Source organism: Gobius niger (genome assembly GCF_951799975.1).
Source record: "Gobius niger genome assembly, chromosome: 7".
Classification (NCBI taxonomy): Eukaryota; Metazoa; Chordata; class Actinopteri; order Gobiiformes; family Gobiidae; genus Gobius; species Gobius niger.
Genome location: NC_136858.1, coordinates 12193817 through 12214740, shown reverse-complemented (window position 1 = coordinate 12214740; position 20924 = coordinate 12193817). Strand labels below are relative to the sequence as shown.

At 42.4% G+C, this 20924-nt stretch overlaps 1 protein-coding gene across 3 annotated transcripts in view; it reads left to right on the top strand.

The window, feature by feature from the left end:
- Positions 1-20924, top strand: part of lzts2a (leucine zipper, putative tumor suppressor 2a) — an 86287-nt gene that overhangs the window by 48796 nt on the left and 16567 nt on the right. The window contains exon 1 of one of the 3 annotated variants that reach the window (XM_079559908.1): positions 4450-4697. The exons of the other annotated variants lie outside the window; for them this stretch is intronic. The gene's annotated coding sequence lies outside the window, so the exon portion shown is untranslated. Of the gene's footprint in view, positions 1-4449; positions 4698-20924 lie in introns of those variants that run through there. 3 annotated transcript variants of the gene reach the window in all.

Here is a 20924-nt window from a genome sequence, read left to right as displayed (position 1 = left end):
GTTCCCTAACCCCTTTTTTAAGTTGAAAAGCAACCAGGGGAACGGCAATATTTGTGAAGATAGTTGGGGTGGAAAACGGGGCACACAAATATAGAATTTCATTGTCAAGGCTTTCGGTGTTCTAATTTGGACATCATGCATAATTCATTGAGCTGTAACTAGTATAACAAGCTTCTCATGCCACAAACAGCAGTTTAATGAGCCCAGCATTATCCCGGTCTATTTTTACCTTGGACTTTTTTTGTACATAATGTTCTATTCTCTTATTACCACCCCAGATAAACATGCACGCTTGTGTTATGTAAGCGTGACTTTTTTCCCTTCTTATGAGCACAGTCATACCCCCCGCACAATCTATCTCTCAGCATTACTCAGCCCTTATGTCTTCTCCACAATAACCCGCCGTATCACCTTCTTTGAGCGGCCGTTTTGTCTTTAAATTACCTTTACTTTATTAAGACATATAAACTGCTTTGGATGCAAAAGCGACAGCATTCCTGTCTTTTAACAAATCCTACAGGGCGCAGTGTTAACAGGAAAACATGGGTGAAAAGCTAAAAACATCCAGTACTCTGGGTAAGATACAAGCCGCCATTTTTTAGCTACCAGTGTGGAGACAAATCAATGGTGCCCTGATGAACACAGTTTGAGTTGAGAACTGTTTGGAATTGGTCCTGGGATGGATGGTTTAATATGGGAAGCAAAACACCACTCCAGACCAGGTTTCTGATTGATAAGGGAACATTATTGTCCAATGTGTACATTAACATGCACTTTAGTTTGTTAGTTAGTTAAGATAAGATAAGATAATCCTTTATTGATCTCACAAAGGAGAAATTCACTTGTTACAGTCGGCGTTCAAAAAGATCACTCAGAGTTAATAAAGTGCAGCTGATACAGAGATTATTGCACATGTTACTTTACAGTCTTATTGTACAGTCTGACAGCAGTGGGGATGAAGGCTTTGCGGTAGCGCTCCGTCCTGCACTGAGGGTGTCTCAGTCTGCCACTGAGAGAGCTGCACAGCTCTTCTACAGTCCCGTGCAGAGGGTGGGAGGTGTTGTCCATGATGGAGGTGAGCTTGGCTAACACCCTCCTGTCCTTCACCTCCTCCAGAGTCCAGGGGGCAGCCCAGGACGGAGCTGGCCCTCCTGACCAGCTTGTTCAGTCTGGTCTTGTCCCGCTCTGTGCTGCCCGGGGCCCAGCACACGGCAGCGTAGTGGAGAGCAGAGGCTACCACAGAGTCATAAAAAGTCCTGAGCAGAGGCCTGCTCACTCCGAACGACCTCAGTCTCCTCAGAAGGTGGAGGCGACTTTGGCCCTTCTTGTACAGGGAGTTGGTGTTGTGGGACCAGTCCAGTTTATTGTTGAGGTGAACACCCAGGTACTTGAAACTGTCCACCTCCTCAATGTCCTCCCCCTGGATGTTCAGCGGTGTGTGCGGTAGTGGCTTCCTCGTGAAGTCGATCACCATCTCCTTACTGATGTTCAAGCACAGGCGGTTGCACTCACACCAGTCCACAAAGTCTATGAGTTATTACATATAACTATCAAAACAAGACTTAAAAATATACTTGAAACAGGGTCAAAACAAGGGTTTAAAAGTAAAACTAAATAACTGTATTTTTTCTTTTTCTTTTTGTGTTAGCAAAAAGTAACTAAATCTCAGTCAGATGGAAATACCTGGGCTGTGTCCGAATGTCCACCCTAGTCCCTAACCTCTCATTAACTATATAGGCCCACACTATAGGAGCTTCAAAAATTCAATATTTCAACTGGACCTTTTTTATTTTGATTTGTTGTAGTATCAACTAAAACGTTTCAACAGTCATCCAACTGTCATCATCAGTTAGGTCTTTGAGACTGAGCACTGGTCTCATATACACACTATAGGAGACTATATCGTGCACTGATTCTGTTGACCAACATGACATGATCAAACAAATAACAGCGTAATGATTTATATTCAAGTAGTTTTTTCATGAAAAATATATAATGTGATTATAATAGCTGTTTTTGTTTATTGTTTTATGTCTAGTTTAAAGCCCTGTCTCTGTCGGCCGTTCTCCTCTGACTCTTGCAAGTCATTATGGTCCATATTGACCTGAAAGGAACCATCACTGCATCACAACGGGGAAATTTGAGTGCACTACTTTCTGGTCTCTGGACATTCGGACACCACTACAAAAATAGTGTGGGCATTCAGACACAGCCCTGGATATTTACCTAATATTGCGCTAAATGTAGTATGGCAATATGTTATTTATATGTTGTTTATATATCATTCTACATGATGTGTCCCCCTTAAGCCTCTTGTCTTGTGCTGAAGTTCCCGATGTGTCTGAGGTGTCACCTTCAAACCGAGACCGGCCCATCTACAAACGGCGTCAACAGCTCATTAATCCACTGAGTGCGCTCGACCCGCAGCTCTGCCTCTCTGTACGCAGATGAAGCTCTTATGTAATTTAGCCCATCTGGGTTAATTGACCCTCCCCCCGTTACATTCACCCCCCTTCCCGCGCTCTCTCGCTCCTCTCATCTTTCACCACTGCAGCCTGTGATGCGGCTCGTGTCTGATGTTTGATAATCACGCGCGCGGTGTTATGTGGAAACCGAAGAGCGAGACCTGGAAAGATATAAAAGCTAAAGGTGATTGTGTAAGAGGGGAATACGTGAAAAGCGTGATCGGTTTTTGTGAAGGCTGTATTTGTCACAGTTTGATTATTGCATCTAAAGTCACGTCTGGACCGGTCTGTCTTTGTATGACTTCACTTGGAGAAATCTTCCACATCAGTTATACTATTGATCATCAGAGGTTAAATGATTGCTCTTTTTCCAGAGCAGCCGATTGGTCAATTTTCTTAATGGATGTGAGTCATTTTCTGTGTAAAATTGCATATGGAGGTGTGACGGTGGCGCAGTTGGTAGAGCGGGTCGTCTCATGATGGGAAGGTCGTGGGTTCGAATCCCAGCTCCCGCAAATGCACACTGTCGTTGTGTCCTTACGCTTCACCCTCCTTTCCGCCAGTGTCTGCGTACATTGGTGTATGAATGAGAGAGTGAATGGGTGACTGGTTCCTTTGGGCCAGATAAACATTTACAATGTTTTGGGGGGTGTAAATTTATGGTTTTATTTTGCAGACATGTTAGTCCATTGGTTTGAACTAGAGCTTGAACGACTACAGGTTTTCAAAGGTCGACTTATTTGTCAAACTAGTCGAAGTCGAGTTGACGAGTCATGTGATGACGTCATACAGTAAGTTCATGTCCAAATCTGTCATGTAATAATGTAGGCTCATATGTAAGCAGGTTTTGCAGCTTATATTCTGAATAAAATACAATATAGTGGCTCATTATCATTTCCTATGGGTTTTAACAACCTGCACCTCCAGAAACATTGCAGATCCGCCTCCTCATCTGTACTCCTCTGTACTGTTAGGATCATCCTCGTTGTAAATCCCAGATTGGAAGCAAACGGCACTAAAAGTGAACACTGGCAAAAACAAGTTGGTAACTAGGTGTAAAACTGTTTATTGTTCCACCGAAACACTCGTTCCGCCTTGACATCAGTGTTAAGCAGAGAGACAGATGAACACACGACTCGACTCGTCTAAAATGATGTTGACTGGTGTCGCTGTCATCGACTAGTCTGTTAATGTCCTAGTTCAAACCCAAACGTTGGTTGTGCAACCATATTCGTAGCGTCACAGGCCTTTCTCAGGAAGCATTTATTTCAATATCATTAAGCAAAGGAACAAAATATTCCATTGAAATGGCTGTTATTGGGTTGCTTGGATTATATTTTCAACTGTATGGGCTCATTTCACAAAGTGATTTGTGGTGAAAATACAGCATTTATCTATCACAAATTGAATTCTTGTTTTAGTCATGACTTGTCATCATATTATATAATCGTAGTATATAGTAGGTCCTGACATCGGAAAAATACTTTTAAATATTGTTTAGTAGAGGACTGAACATTTAGAGTGGGTACTTTAAGTGCAAACGCTGTTTCCAGAATGTTATGGGGAAAATGCATTTTGAAGTTATATATCCCTATTATAATCTATAAAAGGAAAGTTGGACTACTTCTTTGTTTCCAGGTGAAAGTTGAAATGCTAATGTCCATGCGCATAAAACCTCGACATGAGCAGTGTTTTCCCTCCAAACTCAAGCATTAGTTGATGGCATGCTGTCTACAAAGAACACTGCCCTTCATGAAATATAGTATTTAAAGCCTTCAATGGCCATTTAGGATTTTGAAAGTCTACAATTAGCTAAAACACAGAGCTAAGTTTGATCAATGAAGTAATTACAGAGATCTCCCTTGCGTTCTGTGCCTTGAACGTGTTAAAAGAGAGCAGACAGAGTGAGGGGGAGGGAGGGAGATAGGGAGGGAGGAGGGACAGGGGGCGGGGCTTAGAGAGACAGTGGGGTTGGAGAGTCAGGAGAGGAAACAGTGGAGCACAGCCAGAGGAGCAAGCAGCAGCAGCAGCACTGGAAAACACAAGTGGACCTACTATAGCACACGTTTGGGATATGAAAGTCAGGGGACCGAAGCATACAGGAGACGGGACACTCAGCGGGGAAGTGATCTGATAACGGATATATATTTACAACTCTCTCGGAATTGTCCTTTTTTGTTTTTTTCCACAAAGGAGACCAAGGGAAAGCAGCGATGCAGGGCTCCTGTGAGGGTGAGTGTGTTTACTGTGCTGCTTAAGTTCTGGAGGGAAACTTTGAATAGGTTGCGTTGAAATAATGGATGTTATAATCTATTATTATTTGTAAGAGATTGGTTCCACAAGTTTATAACAATGTTGTGGCTTGAAGTCTTTGCGTCGACAAAGACTTCATGACAATTGTGACTTGATATCGAATAATTCCCCCACTTTGTACACTATAATTTAAATTTCCTGACAGAGAAGATATTAAACTTTCTGCCAGTCATTTTTGTGTCGGCTCTCGGTCATCCAGGGATATTCCGCTGTAGTAGAGATTTCCAAAGACTTGTCAAGTGTTACAATCTGACGGCAAGAGCGAGAAGAGGCTTCTGAAGAAAGACTTGAAATATCCGCGCCTCAAAGAACCAACTTGAGTTGATGATATGTATAAACATATTCCCCATATGTCAAATGTTATGACAGCATAGATATCAATTGATAAGGCTTTAATTACAATCACAGCCAAACCAATGATCTGCTTTTGCTCTTTTCAAAATACTGTCTTTCTCTGAATGTCAGACTTGCATTTGGCTTGTGCTTTTTCTCTCAATTCACTCAGGTTAAATTGCTGAAATCCCTTTTTAACATGCAATGCAGAATGAATTGTATCAGCCCCTATTTATTGGAATTCACTTTACTCCTGTCCTCCTGCAGGAGTAAAGACAGTTACAAAGATAGTCACCACAAACCAGGACAAAACATCCGCATTTTTGACAGGGAAAAATGCAAATCCTACTGCCCTCCTTTCCCAAATGATACTGCTGTACAGGCTCTTTTTCGATGGTGTCAACCTATTACACTTACGCCAGCAGGAAGCCACTTAGAAGGTGTCGAGTGCGGAAATGCCCCCAGTCTAAAATGTGAATGGGCTAGGCTAGACAAAAGTTGCTTAAGAGACCTATTCATATGCAAAACGGCGGTGGAGGACATTAGTTTGGGAATGTAACACAGACATGAAAGCCTATTAAGACACGTCTATTGCCACGAAGCGAATTGCAACATATAGGTAGCTTAATTATAGCATGTTGGCTGTAACTTGGTGATTCACGGACAGCTGGCAAGGAGTGACGTCAGTGAGTGGGCTACAGTGGTACTATCTATGAGAGAAAGGTATTATATTAAGTTGTGTTTACTTTCAATTATAGCTGCTGAAAATGGCAGATCAGATTTTATTTTTTTTGTACTTTTTAGAACCATTTTTGACAATTGTTTTCGAGCTGCTTTTGTAAAATTACAATCTTAGAGGTTGAATGCCATCCATATTATATATAAATATTGAATATACCTTTACATCAAAACATTTCATGATTAAATTGTTAATATCAGTCAAAACTCATTCCTAACTTCCCTAATGCATTCCTCACATCCTGATTCGTCACACGGTTCAGCTTATAAACATGTTTCAACAAGGTAATGTTTAACACTTTGCCTCCACTACGCTAATTGTTTTTAGCATCGGTGCTACTTTCGGGTTAACGATTACTAAAAGGAGTTCATAATACGCTCCAGACGGCCCACACGCTATTTGGTAAATGTTAAACTTTATGCTTAAAGTTAATTCTGTTGGTGCGTGAAGTAGGCTAAGGTTGATGCTAACAAACTTTAAAAACCTCCCACAATCTTTACTAATCAAACTAAATTAAACTAAAACTAGAATAAATTGAGCCATCTTGACTTATATTTTAGTTTTTTATTAGCTTAGCTAGCTATTGGAAACCGAAGCATACAGGAAGTAACATTCCAAGCACAGAAGCTAATATGCTAATGCTGCTACCCATAGGAATCACGGAAGTGCTGTTAGCTAGTCTGAGCCTGTTCTTACAAATGCGTACTTCTCTTAGCCAATGGCTTCCCGGACCTGTTTGAATTGATCGTTCTATCCCCATACAACTGAATGGAAACGTCAGTTCCTATACTGAGTTATGGCGAGATATGATTCGTTTCATGGTAGTTGTATAGGCTCATTTCTGTGGTTTCTCAATTAACATATTACAAGATGATGTTTAGTGGCTACTGGATTTGTATCCAACCGCACAAAAAGCAGAAACATAACGGCACGGTAGTACAGTGGTTAGCGCTCATGCTTCACAGCTAGAAGGTCCGGGTTCGATTCCCACCAGGGACGAGGCCTTTCTGTGTGGAGTTTGCATGTTCTCCCCGTGTCTGCGTAGGTTTCCTCCGGGTACTCCGGTTTCCCCTACCACTAAAAACATGTACAATAGGTGAATCCTCCAGCTAAGTATTTCTGACCACCAGCCTGGCTCCACATCACGGAGATGGCCCATGCTGGCAGCTCACTGCTCCAAATGCAGAGAATGAATTTCTATATACCTTAGTGTACCTTAACCTTAAATATGATTAGCATTTAGCTCAGAGGCCACTTTTGTACACTAATTCTTATCGAAAGTAAAATCTAAGGTCTGTACATTCATTGATGTTTTCTAACCTAGCTTTGACCTAATTTTAGTGTGGTCAATTGGTTGGCACCAGCTGAAAACTACTGGATCTTTCATACTTTACTATGTTTAATGGCTAAATGCTAACGAAGGCTAACGAACTCCAAGGAAAAGTTTCCCGGACTAGCCGGCTTGCTAACCGGCCGCACACGTTAGGATTGAACAACGCTTCTTTTCTTGATTTCTCTGCTACTTCGGCAACAATTCAAACATTCCCAAGCAACTCCACAACAATCTATTGACTGACATTCTACCCTCGGCTGCTTTCTCACCGCTAATCTTTTATTGCTTGGACGTAGCCTTTTCAAACATCCCCCCCCTCCCCATACTCACCACAGAACGAACCCTATAGCCCCTGGCCTGGGTCTTTTCAAATCTACTACCAGTATTCTGTTGGTGTGAAACTGGAGTTCTCTAATCTGGACTCCTCTTCTAATCGGCCCCATTACACACTGTGGGGCTATTGATTTGAAACTTCAGCCGCACACAAGCTGTCCCCGGCTTCGGACAGTTGGCCTCAAAGGAAAGAGCGAGGAGGAGCGGCGTTATTCTATCCTCGCGCACACACTCTCCTATATGGGAGATAAGAAGCGGCCCTAGCGTGTCTATTTGTAGCCGAGCTGTTTGAACTAACCCCGTGCTGCGTGTTATTATGTTTTTTTGTTGTTGCTATAAGCTTCCACGCACTAAAAACAGGAATCTTTTGTGTTGCTTCTGATGACGGAGCATTGTTTCGTCGTCTCGCTCGTAATTACAAATTTGCCTCAAGCCACAAATTGTAGGTTCTCATCAAGTTTTGTTACACGGCCCCGGCAGCGGTGTGTCAGCAGATATTTTTAAAGAGAGCTTTTTAAAGACGGCTCAAGCACGTTTAAAGGTAGGGGCAGAGGGAGCGGGGACGGTTGTAGCAGAGGTATTAGTGGTAGTACTTGTAATAGTAGTAGTAGTAGGTTTTTAAATCGGCGACACGCTGGGAGAAGACGGTAATCATCCGGGCAGGGTTTTTGGCAGGGGCGACCGAAATGATGTAGTCGGTCGTAAACGCCGCAGATGGGCACACAGGTGTCGTAAAAAAAAAAAGAAAAGAAGAAAAAGTGGAGTGTAAGTGTAAGGAGGGCAGAAGTGGTTAGGTCATGGGGAGTGCAGACGCCAAAATTGGATAAATTGAGTGACAGACGCTTCAGGCCGTTGGTAACTATCACCAGTGTTTGTGTACAGGATCTAAGGAGATGTCACGCTTCTCAAGTTCGTAACTCGGTTTGTTTATTTTGGTTCAGCTCCCATGTGAACTAGGTTTAGGAGTGTGAGGATTTTGTTTGGACTGATCTGCAGTATCCAGGCTTTGACATCTCCAGCTTTAAAGTGGACGTATCATAGGACATACTGTAACTGTGGCATAGAGACATTGTTTTTGGTTCTTCAGCATTTGTGGAAGGACACTCGGGGTGAGGACTGTGCTAGGCTCCCTCCGAAACGAGCAGATTGGTAAGAGGTCTTGCGCCAAACCGGATGTGCGTCAGCGTCCGCCATGACAAGATGCTTCCGAATTGGTCTGTCAGTTAGGAAGGAGTTAGGAAAAGGAGCCTCCATGCTAACTATCATAGCCACTTTAGCATAGGGACCTCTGGTGCTAACTATCCGGTGATTATGTGCCATCCCATAAGCCACTGCGCCAACCGCCCCCACCCTCGAGTGATTCATGCGCAACCACTGTTGATTGACAGGAGCACATTTAATAATAAAAAAATAAAATAAAATAAAAAGATTCTGGACGAGCCAAACTTTATAAAAGTGACAGAATACATATTGATGTCACAACAGCTCAGTCACATGTCAGTGTTAAAGAGTCAACTCAGGAAACGGATTAAACGCTTTTGTTTTCATTTAGTAAAACTTAAGCCACATGGCTCATTTGCTACTGTAGCTTTATGAAACAGCTGTCGAAATAAAATAACACTAAAGGGAAATGTATGGATCATTTTTTCTCCTTAAAGGGGGGGGTATTATGCAAAATCGACTTTTTCAAGCTTTACATCATGTTATTATGTCATTCCCTCATTAAAAACATGCCTGAAGTGTTGTCTTGGCACATTCATGTATTTTTGAGTAATCTGTAAACACTCTGATGGCAGCCATTTTAGGGATAGGTTTGCCTGAGTCCTCCTAGGAACGCCCCCACCTCCTGGAGACGCCTCCGAGCTTTCGTCACCAGCCGAGTAACCAACCACTCTAGTTCACTAACTGCACAGAGATCTAACAGTCGACCCCATGAAAGGTTAAGGAGTTAGTTGCTAGTGTTAGTGCTTAGAGGCTACAATTTGATGGTTTCAGACGCAGCCATATTCTTCATTTAAATAGGCAACAAGCTTTCGTTTTCAGCCAATAGAATGCCAACAAATGGCGCAGTGGTGGGCGCCGTTTGAGAGTAGAGCTGAAGTACTTAAACAGTTTGGAGCAAAGAATTTAGTAAAAAAATTCTACTTTTGGAAAAGTATAAAAGCATCCATGTTCAAATGTAGGCTGCTGTACAAGTACAAACAAAACCTTTGGAAGAGAAGTCTGTCTTTGTTCTACAAAAGAGACTGAATGTACGACTGGTGTTTTCAGACTTTATTGTTGTGATGTTCCAGGTCAGAACTACTTCAAAGCACTGTTTAGATTCATCTATTGCATCACTATAAAGACATCATAGTACAAGTGTGTTTAAACTCAGGCAGCACATAATATCGCAATATTAGGTAAAGCAATGTCCGTAGCAGAACATATCACAAAATCACTGACGTTTTCCATCCAAATTTCTTTTGCAAACTTAGCCCAAAGCAACAAAAGATGCATGGAACTTATACAAAAAAGTGCAAGTTTAAGTTTAAGTCAGTCAGTTTAAGTTACAATTTTTGTAATGTAGTTCCATTTTAGCCTTGTTTTGGTGCTGCTTTAATGAAGTCTTGTTTTGACATAATTTGTTAACCTCTTACCCCCCGCCTTAACCGAGCACAGTTTCTCCAGTTGGCTTTACCCAAACCTAAAATTCTGACTGGAGAGCAACAGTGTAACGCCTCATTTGAAAGCTATTAAACTGATCGTAACTTCTTTGCCACGTTGTCGCCACGTTTTTGTAGCATTTTTGTCACATTTTTGTCACATTTTTGAAGCGTTTTGGTCTCTTTTTGTCATGTTTTGGTTGTTTTTTTATATCAGTCCGTATCACCTATTTGTCACTTTTTTGTTGTGTTTTTGTAGCATTTTTGTTGCTTTTTCATTGCTTTTTTTCATTGCTTTTTTGTCATGTTTTCGCTACTTTTTTGACACATTTTTGTTGCTTTTTTCCGGCACATTTTGTGTCACATTTTTGCCGCTTTTTTGTCATGTTTTTGTCCGTTATTGTTGCTTTTTCATTGCATTTTGTCGCGTCCCCCCCCCCCCCCCCCCCCAAATTACCAAAGTAAATTCATTCATACAGCATGAATGAAAACACTTTTTTTTTCATTTAGCAACAGACAACAACACATTGCAAACTAAAAAATGCTGGTTCTGCATAAAGTGAGCCTTTCAATAGTGATGAATAAACATAGAAAATCAATAGCTGAACAAGTGTTGGCCATCAGAGCGTCAACAGTCACGATTTTCCACCTCGTCTCCTGTTATGTAACAAAGATGGTCAATACGTGCGAAAATTGTGCCCACTAACTATTAGTCAGAGCTGCGGGGAATACATGTTACAGTACTGCTTTATTTAGAGTAGGACCGTGTCTGTACACGTGTCTCGCTGTTGTCATGGTAGTAAGTAATTTGATTTTATCATTGTAGGCTTATCTTCTAATATAAAGAAAGGGTTCGTTGAGCTTTTTTGGTGATTCAAATAGGATTAACAACTTGTGAAATCATCTTACAATTTCTGGAGTTGTTGACAGTTTATTGTCTGAATGTGGTTTGCAACTATTTTAACAGTCATCCTAATTGGTTAGATTATGTAGTTTACGCACCAGATGTCTGGTGGTGCCATGGTGATGATAGCATGTCTTTTTTTTTTCTCTATTTTAAAATATTTGATAAGATTTCATAATCTTTGGTTGCCTAAACCGTCAAATGGACAATCGCGTGCCTGACTGACTTACACACATACAGAGTAAGACAGTCTGGTACCGCTTCCACTGAATGGAATTTCAAGGTGGGACAAACATTTGCTTCAGTACAAGTGGAGACAGCTGTAGATGACTTCCTGTAGAAGGCCCAAAAAAAGTTTCCTTGACCTTGCAAGTACCCTCAGGTTTAAATCAAGGACAAATCATGGCTAAATTGGATCTAAAAGGGCCTAAAATTGACCTAAATTGAACAAATATATGGCTAAACAATGTGTAAACCATCTGTAAACTAATAAAGCCACCACATATGCCAGGTTTGAATCCTTTTATAAGTTAGACTTAGCATGATGAATAATATCTGTGGTAATTATGTGCTGCTTTACTTCAGTGAAGCAGCAATTAAATAAGGAAAAGTTGGGTGGAAAAGTAATTTTTCTAAAAAAAAAAAACATTTTGTGACTAATGTCACATGTGGTCCTCTGGAACCTCTAACGTTTTCCCCAGTTGGAAAATACACATGAGCACTCACTCAACTGGGGAAAACAACTGGGAAACTCAGGTCAAAACGAGCTTCCCGACCTCCACGCCTTTTATCGTTTATAATGTGAGCTTTTTAGTTCAACTCTGCAGCTTTCTTGACTTTAGTTTGAGCTGCCTGTTAGGGGCGACAGTGGCTTTGGGCAAGACACTTCACCCACATTGCCCCCAGTGTCTGCGTACACTGGTGTATGAATGAGAGTATGAATGGGTGAGTGGATCCTTGCTGTAAAGCGCTTTGAGTGCCTAATGCAGGTGGAAAGCGCTATATAAGTTGAGACCATTTACCATTTGTCCTCGGAGTAACATAATTGCTTGAGAAATGCCCAACATCAATGTTAGCAAAAATAAACGTGTATGAAACGAACAAACCAAAGTTTAGCTTTTGTTTTTTAAGCAAATTTAAATGTTAAGGTTCCCAGTGATAAAAGACCGTCTTTAGTTGGAGTCATCAAAATTCCCACTTTCCCACATAAAAAGCACATGAACACAAACTAACTGAGGACAATGACGTCACATCTCCCCAGAACCACAGGAACGCAGCAACAGATACAGGCGGCAGTGCGTCATACGAGGGGGCGTGGCCTAGTGAGGGCGGAGGAAGTATGTTAAGGGAAAGATTCTTTTTCACTGTTTTTTAGATGCTTTCTGTTGGACTATGAGCATATTCAGCACACACAAAATCGGGACAAACCATTACTCAGTGCTAGCGTTAGCATGTAGCAGAATGTTAGCTATATGGTTAGCATTTGTACCCAAAGGTATTTAATAAAACTCTAGATCGGACGTGACGCTTGTTGATTTGGCAAATGTGGCGGCCATCTTGTGACTGGCAAGGCTAACCCCTAGAGCCAGTGCAAAACCAGGAGCTACATTTTCATTGATTCAATGGCAGAATTTGAGGTACACTCATTGTTTGTGAAAGTTTTCTCAGTCAGGATGTAATTTCTTTGAAATTTCTATTTGTTTTAGTCTTGTTGTTTAGCCGTATTAGCATGGTTTCCTCCATTCATTCCCAGGGAATTGGGAATGAATGGTGGATAGCATTCATTGTATCTCTGTCCCATGTTCATTAAATATTGGTCATGTCATGTCAGAAAAACAGTTTTAACATAGGAAACAAATGTTATATTTGATATTAAAATCCATAAACAAATCCATAAACAAATGATGCTAAAGTCTATGCGTCCTAATAAAATTTGAAAAAGATCAGGTCAGCCACAATTAATCAAAGAGTCATGAAATACTAAAAAACAACTAAAAATAGATCAAAACAGTATCAAGGAAATGAATGGTGTTTCCATTTGCTTATATTGCTATTACTATGGCCATGTCCTGTCTAGAGTTTTGTCAGAATTGTCAGGGGGGAAATCCACTCTGCGCAGATGGAAGTCCAGTAGTTAGCCAGGTGACAAGAACACACATCCAACAAGCATCGACATTATTTTACACATAAACCGCACCACTAATGCAAAAACCAAGTATAACTTACCCATTTAACCCCATTAAGTAACACTGGCTAGCATACTGCATTTTCTCCTTACATGGGAGTCAAAACATCAAATGCACAAACAGGCAAACTGGGACACGGCCTCTTTTCATCTGCTCTGCTATTGAAGCTCCGCTACTCGCCAGCGCTCCGTTCCCCGTGTCTCCCTCCCCGCACATGCCAGGTACTTATGTAAAACCTTCCCGTACTCCAGCAGCACAGGATTAGGGCCTGGCACATTTTCAGATCGCTGTGTTTGCGGCACACTCCATCTCGCTCGTGTCAAAAAATTCTCTAAGATGAGGCGCGGGGTGAATTATGCATCGCGGCTGGCACACTGGCGGCTTACGTAACAGGCTGTGAAACTCATTTGGTTTTCAGCCGGGGCGCGTGCACTGGTGGGCGGGCGGCATTGTGTCTCATCGGGTTATATTGAGCCCCGTGGCGTCACAGGTTTCACACTTTGTCAGTTCGGCCACAAGTTTAGCGTAAGGCGGCAAACGAGGACGAGCTCGAGCAGCGTCTAGCAAACAAAGCCTTTTCTCAAAGTCTTTGGCACAAGTTTCCTCCCATATTCCGTTAACGTTTTTGGCCTTTTGAAGCTGGAAAAGTCTAGTTTTTTGAATGAGAGAATCGGAATAAATGCACAATCTTAAATCGTGTGCGCACAGCAGTTTTATCCGAAGCCACTTTTTTTGAATGTTCACACACATTTCAGCCGGCAATGTTGCACAGATCCCCAAAGGTTTAGGAGGACCAGGGGAGGGCTTGTTTGAAGACAAAAGACAAAAAGATAAGCGGGTTTCCTTCCCTTTCTTTCTTGGTTTTCGATACCAATACATGGACAATACTTTTTCCGATTCCTATACTGAAGTATTTGTCATCTCAAACCAGAAAACAGCACAGTGTGTGGAAGATCTGCATATTTACAATTTGGGGTTCTTCTCCAATGTCAAGAAATGTATGAAAAATGGGGAATAAACACACAAAAAACTAGCTTTTGTGTCGGCGTTGTTATCATACTCTTTTCTTTGCTCCCACCACCATTCCTGAGATCATTGTATACGCCATTTGAGATTTGCAGCTGTAAGTACCATCGCAATATGGGTCACGTCATTTGAAGCACTTTCAGAAGGAGATAGCGGCATGTTTTCTCACTCTCGCCATCCTCTGATGCACGAACACAATGGCGCTGCTGCGGGAGGGGAAGGAAGGGGATGGTTTGGAAGGGGCAGCCTCTCGCCGTTAAATGTGGACTCATTTACTGTGTTTGCCTAAGCAGTGGAGCTTTATCGGACTGTACTACTAGCGCGCAAAATACTGCCAGTTCTGTAACTTCGGTATAAGCTGATTGCGTCCTCTAAACTGGCGCTGTACCAACGTTTTCCCATTTTCAAACCCGAAGAATTGAGCGAGTCAAAATTGTTAACTGTGGTTCAAAAGTTTTCTAGACTTTAATAAAGCGTTCCTTTCCCAGCGTTCCAGTTCTTTGCGATGATGAGTTTATTTTCACGTTTCATGTTGAGGTTTTTTTTGGCTACTTCCTGGTTTACGATGGCTCCATACTACGCTGCAGATGTGCTCACACTTGTCTGTTTGTTTGTGTAGGCTCGTAGTTATCTTGGAACTCTCCTTTGTAGTTTGAGATTTTCAAGTGTTGTCATCTGGACTGGGCAAACTGAGTTGGGGATGTTTCTAGGGATGCACTGATCCGATACTGAAAAAAAATACAGTATCGGGTGTCGACTACAAATATCCAATACTGAACTGATGCCTGCTTTGGCTCTACTGGTAAATACATCTAACACTCTGTGGTGTCCAAATGTTTTAATGTGAACAATAACTCCAGTATTTTACCCTATTGAAATCTCCATTAGTTTATTATTGCTGGAAATCCCATGATCCTACACTCTATAGCCATAGAGTGATTTATCCATTACGGTTTATTAATAGATATAATTGATAAGACTTTATTGATCTCACAATGGAGACAAGAGGACCGCTCACTTTTTCACTTACAGCAGCCGTTTTTAAGAAAGTCTCTTGGTGTCGATTAATATCGGACATTGTCAGATACTCAAACCCCCAGTATTGGTATCGGTGTCGGAAGCAAAAAAGCTGGATCGATGCATCTCTGGACTTTTTGCTTGTATCTTCAGAAGCTTCTTCTCGCTCTAGTGTAAAGTCCTATTCGCAGAGGATTAGAATTACTGAGGGAACTCAGGGGGAAAAACGGTATCGAATGGACTCAAAGGGAAATGCTACTGCTGTTTAAAGGAACAGGCCAGCGTTCTTCCATACTGAGATATGTTCTTACCTGAGCTTAGACGAGTTGATATGTACCTGTCTGGCCTTTGTGCGTGCCGGTGAAAGAGCATGGTCGCTTCCAACTTCACCCCTGTTTGGAGCTATAGGAATACATTGGGAGAGGCTAAATCCTAACAACATCTTTGGTCGTTTTAGCTCAGGTAAGAACATATCTCAGTAGGGAAAAACGGTGGCCTGTTCCTTTAATGAGAAGAGAAGTGTCTCAGTTGCATTAGGCAGAGCGCCAAACAAATGTTCGCTAAGATAGTCGTAGCGATATGAATAATAGGATAGTCATAATTCGATGTTATTATCCGTCCAGGACAAAATGACTCTACTAAGACTAGGTACTATTAAAAATGGGTACAGTCCCTTTAATGGGAGATTGTAGCTACGCTTGACCCCTGGCCTTTACAAAATCAAAGTTGCTCATACTCATCATCGCCAACACTCTTTATTTCGCCACCTGGCACCTTTAATTCCTCTCGAGCTCGCACATCACGGAGACTCGGTGCAGGTTTCCAGTCCTTGCATAAGCGTCTGCCAGAGCTTGACTAACAGTAGACCTGGATACGAGGCTTAGCTCTCTGGTCCTCACCGCCGGCATGTGAGCTATTTCCACCGTCTGCTGTCTGACCACTGACCGGCCTGAGGTATAAGACTGGAAAAAAAAAAAAAAACAACCTCGGAAAAGTCACCGCCGCTGGTTCCTCACGCACGCGCCGTTCTCCGCTTTAATATCAGCCGGGTAATTGATCTCTCCGCGTTTCAAAGTATTCCACTCATTATGACGGCGGGCCGAGAGAGGGGATGTTTTAACCATCACAGGCTGGGGAGCAGAGAGGCGCGTGGTTCAAAGGCGCGCGTTGTAGGGGCTAGTTTAGATGCCTGACTTTTTTACTATTTATATATAGAAGACGAAAATGAAAGCCAATCCACTTTTAAGGCAACTTCTGAAACGATACAATATGCATGATGTAGTGAAGTAATACACAGCTAACCACCATCTATCAAAAGATTGGTTTTCATCACTAAAAAAGCGATTTTTGAGTACTGTTTATTTATATTCTTTATTGCAGAAGTTCATCCATTGAAGTAGGGTTAAAGTTGGTTATCAGATTTATACAAAATATTTCATGAACATAGCCTGTATATGAGGTAAACACGTTCAATTTAATATTGATTTTACCGACGGCAATGAAAATGTTGCTTTTCCCCTCCTCCGCCTTTCACATGATTTAAAAGTTGTTTACTTAAAGTGCAACTAAACGGGCGTGGCAGAGCCTTTCCCCACCCACAAACTAAAGTCAAAAAGTGCTGAGAAAGGGGTGGTCTCGGAGGCTTTGGGGGAGACGAGGGGGGTGAGTGTGTAGGCGGGGTCTGCTCTGTTGACAGTCTCAGACCAAGCCCCTAGATCTGACAGGACTGACAGACTGCTGTTACTGGTGTCACGACTGTGCGCAAGGTTTATTTTTTCGTAGGAGAGTTGGTACATTCCCATGACTTGTGATTGCTTGATATAGCAACTATGATGCGTGGGTCAGGGTTTTTTTCAACCCGCGGGTCCCGCATTTGGAGCAGGTTCTAACCCGACCCAGCCCGCCCCGCACCCGCAACGTTGTTCTATTTTTACAACCCGCCCCGCACCCGCAACCATTAAATATTACGCGTTACAAATATGATCCGTATGAACAGTACCGGCGTGTCATCGCGTTCTCTCTCTCTCCCTCCGAAGAGCGCTGGGCAAGAGGGAGAGAGGAAGAGAGCAGAGATAGGCCTAACGCGAAGTCACACACAGTCACACATACGGTGGAAAACAGGAGACATGAGCGCCACAAAAGCGTTCTCTGGATCACAAGCTGCAAAACGCTGCTTGTTTTATGAAAATCCGACGTATATTTACGCCAAAAACCTGCTGTAAAGACGACGGTGGAACCCGCAACCCGCGCATCACTAGTAGCAACTATCCTACGAAAAAAAAAAAAAAGGATTGCCGCTGGTAGACGACTCGCTCGCTGTCAGTGACTGCGAACAGAGAGAGAGCATCGCACAGTAGCTTTTCTAGGGGATTTATTCCTCTGCACCACCTCAGCCGAAGTGTGAGCATCGCAGGGGCGCCATCTACTGGTTTGACTCATGAGCTCAGGCTGTGTGTGCGACGCGTGTCCTGGTTGCTACGTGACGGAGGCGGAGGCGTGTGTGGGCGGGGCCACAGAGGCACAGAGGCAGAACCACGGGCAGAACTGATGACGTTTTGTGGACGCCGTGGATACACTCTCCTCCAACCACAAAATAGCAAATGTAGTTGCTGCGTGAAACCAGTAAAGGCGCTAACCCTGCGGTTTTAGACACAAAAGTGAGATTTTGATCAAGTTTGCACCAAATGTCAACATATTGACTGGGACATGTAGCTAACTCTATTCAACAACCATTTAGACCGTTTATCAGCAAAAAAAAGTGGATTTGGTGTTTAGTTACTCTTTAAAGCCACACTGTGTGGCATTTCACCCCATAAATAGAATCAAATACAAGCATTTTTTTTTTTGTTTAACTGATATTATTACTGTTGAACCATCCCTAATAAATGACCAAACAAACATGTGGCTCAGCTCTCCTCAGACCTGACTTAAACTTTATTGGGAGTGGTTGACGTCTCCGGCTCGTCTCCATGGAGATGTTGACAAAAGGCAGCCAAATTCTATGAAATTTGAACAGGCTAGATCCTCGTCAAATCCATTCTTTTTTATTGCTCGCTGCAAAATTAGCCTAATTCTCAAAATATTATGCAGTGCACCTTTAAATGTTTTTTTCTGCAACTTGTCCAGTCAGAAAGCTCAGTTTCTCTGGTATGGGTTGCTCGATGGTGTGCTATGATATGCTATGCTATGCTAGTAAATATACAAGCTACCTACCTACTTACTTTTAAGGCGTATCATGCTTTTCTTAATCAACTACAATGGGGTTGCATGTCCACATATCTTGGTTATTAGCATATTCCAACAACTGCATGGATTACTACTTGCACCCGTTATATTATTAACACTCACGATGTCTAACCATACAATCAGTTTCATTAGTTAGCTTCTACTCCTATAGACAAATCATTACACGTATTTGAACAGAAATTCCTGCTTGTTGAGTGGCCACGCTGCTGCAGGACCACTACGAATTCCTATACATTGACTTGCGGACCACACCATTATGCTCTTGTCAGGCCTAAAGATTTAACCGGACCTTTGTTGTCCCGGCGACCTCTGCTCGACCTCATTAGTAGATCCAATATGGCGGCTTGACTGGCTGCGTCCCGCGATGACCAGTATGTTTTCAGACTGTGTTGCAAGTTGGTGGACTAGACCGGCAGCCATGGTTACAATAAGTCAATTAATACTTTGTACACTATATTTCTATAAAGGCTCCCAAAAAAAGTGCTCCAGAACAGTAGGGGGCAGTGTGCAGATGTATTGCCAGTTCCACTGACTCATGATGGTTTGGCTCCATTGTGTTGGAATTTGGGAGCAATCTTTATGGTTTTCTAAGTTGGAAAGTTATTGTTTTCTAAGACTTTTTAAACAAAAATGGGTTTAACTCCTCCCACTGCTCTTAAAAAGTGCGCCTGCTGCCAGAGATCTTCAGTGCAGCTGACGAAGCTTCTTGGATGACAGGCAATGCTGCGTACGATACAATACACTCCAACAGGTGCTTGACACGACCGAGTGTGGAGTAAGGGAATAATGACTGTAGCGCTTTAAGAAACTGACCAGGCTGATGAGTGGGAAACACAAAGAAGAGGCGGGCAAGGTGAACCTAAAGGCATTCTGGTTAAGTTTTCTTTTCTGTAAACTTTGAAAGCAGAATCCTTTGGACGCCTCAATCAAGTTATAACCCATAGTGCATGTTAAAACGTTTTTTTTTTTTTTTTTTTGAGATGGCAGGACCGAAAAATCCAGCCCCACTCCCACTCTGAATCGAGGCCAGATGCTTTGAGATGCTAAAGAGCCGACCTGTCACACTGCCGGCCTACGTCTGCACCAGACTACACTCATTCACTCTCTCTCCTCCCTCCCTCTACTTCCCGCTTGCCTCGAACTCCACTCCACTGCCGAAACAAAACAAAAAATGTGGGCCTCCTTTGCTACCATGGCAACACCTGCAAACAGAGCGCCAAGCTACCGGCTGCAGCAGCAACAAGTCGCTCGTAAAAAGAAAGATCCAAGAGGGAAATGTTGCCAATTACCCTGGTGTTGTTGGTGTAAAGTTTTCAGGCTCACTTTGGAGATTTTAATCGTGTTATAACATCATTCCCTCGTCGAAAACAAATCTAGAGTAGTATTTTTGCTTCATTCACGCAGGTTTGAGTAATCCTATACACTTTGGTCATGTCATCTTTTACAGCTGAGGCACTCTGATCTGTAATTCTAGGATTTAAAAAAAAAAGCGTCATCGGACCCGTTCTTACCTGCTCAAAGTGTGTACTTCCCATAGACTTAATATTGATTGACCTCCCCATTTACTAGTGAGGCAGGATGTCTTGGTTTTGTGTTTTGCTCTATGCTGTTGTATTTTGCATCTCTGGAAAGAACTTTGGTCAACAGTAGTTGTTTTTAAAGGGACTCTACAGAGTTTAAACATGTTAAAATTATGTATTTTCCTCCCCCTAAATGTTCCAACATTGTCCTAAGGTGTAGAATGAGCTCAGACCTGTTCACCACAACTGCCTCTAAAATCCTGCACTGTCACTCAAAAAGGTGTTGATTCGGGTCCGAAGTGCCGTCATGCACAAGCTTAATATAGAAGCTGCAGTTACGCGTATGGCCTGAGGTGGCTATATTAATAAACCTGAATTGAATTGAATTTACATTCATTACTCATTGCGAGAGAGAATCCATGATGCAGCTCAGTCTGCTCCTACAGAGCATGTTCCACAATAGGCGGGAAGCCACACGCCTCCACAGTGCTCCAGGGCCCGTCAATCAAAGCCTTAGGCCTAAACTTTTGAATTCTACAGCACAAAAATCCGGTGTGGTTAAAAACACGATGCCCAGTGTTGTCACATGGGTCATAGCAATTTTTTGAATTTTTTTAAATGGCAGAGAGCGACTCGAGTACTTGAGTAACTGTGGGGTTTAGGCAGATTGGACAGTTAGTATTCGAAATATCTCAACACAAAGTCATAAAATCAATCTAGTTCCCTCTTAATGATGCAGTATTTTACCGTCATTTTCAGTGTTTACTGTATGTATAAACTCAGTAAAGTGTACTCATCATCGTTGAATTAAAAATGCAAGTACTCGTAAAGCGCCGGCGAGCTGCTGGTCGGGGTCCCCTGATT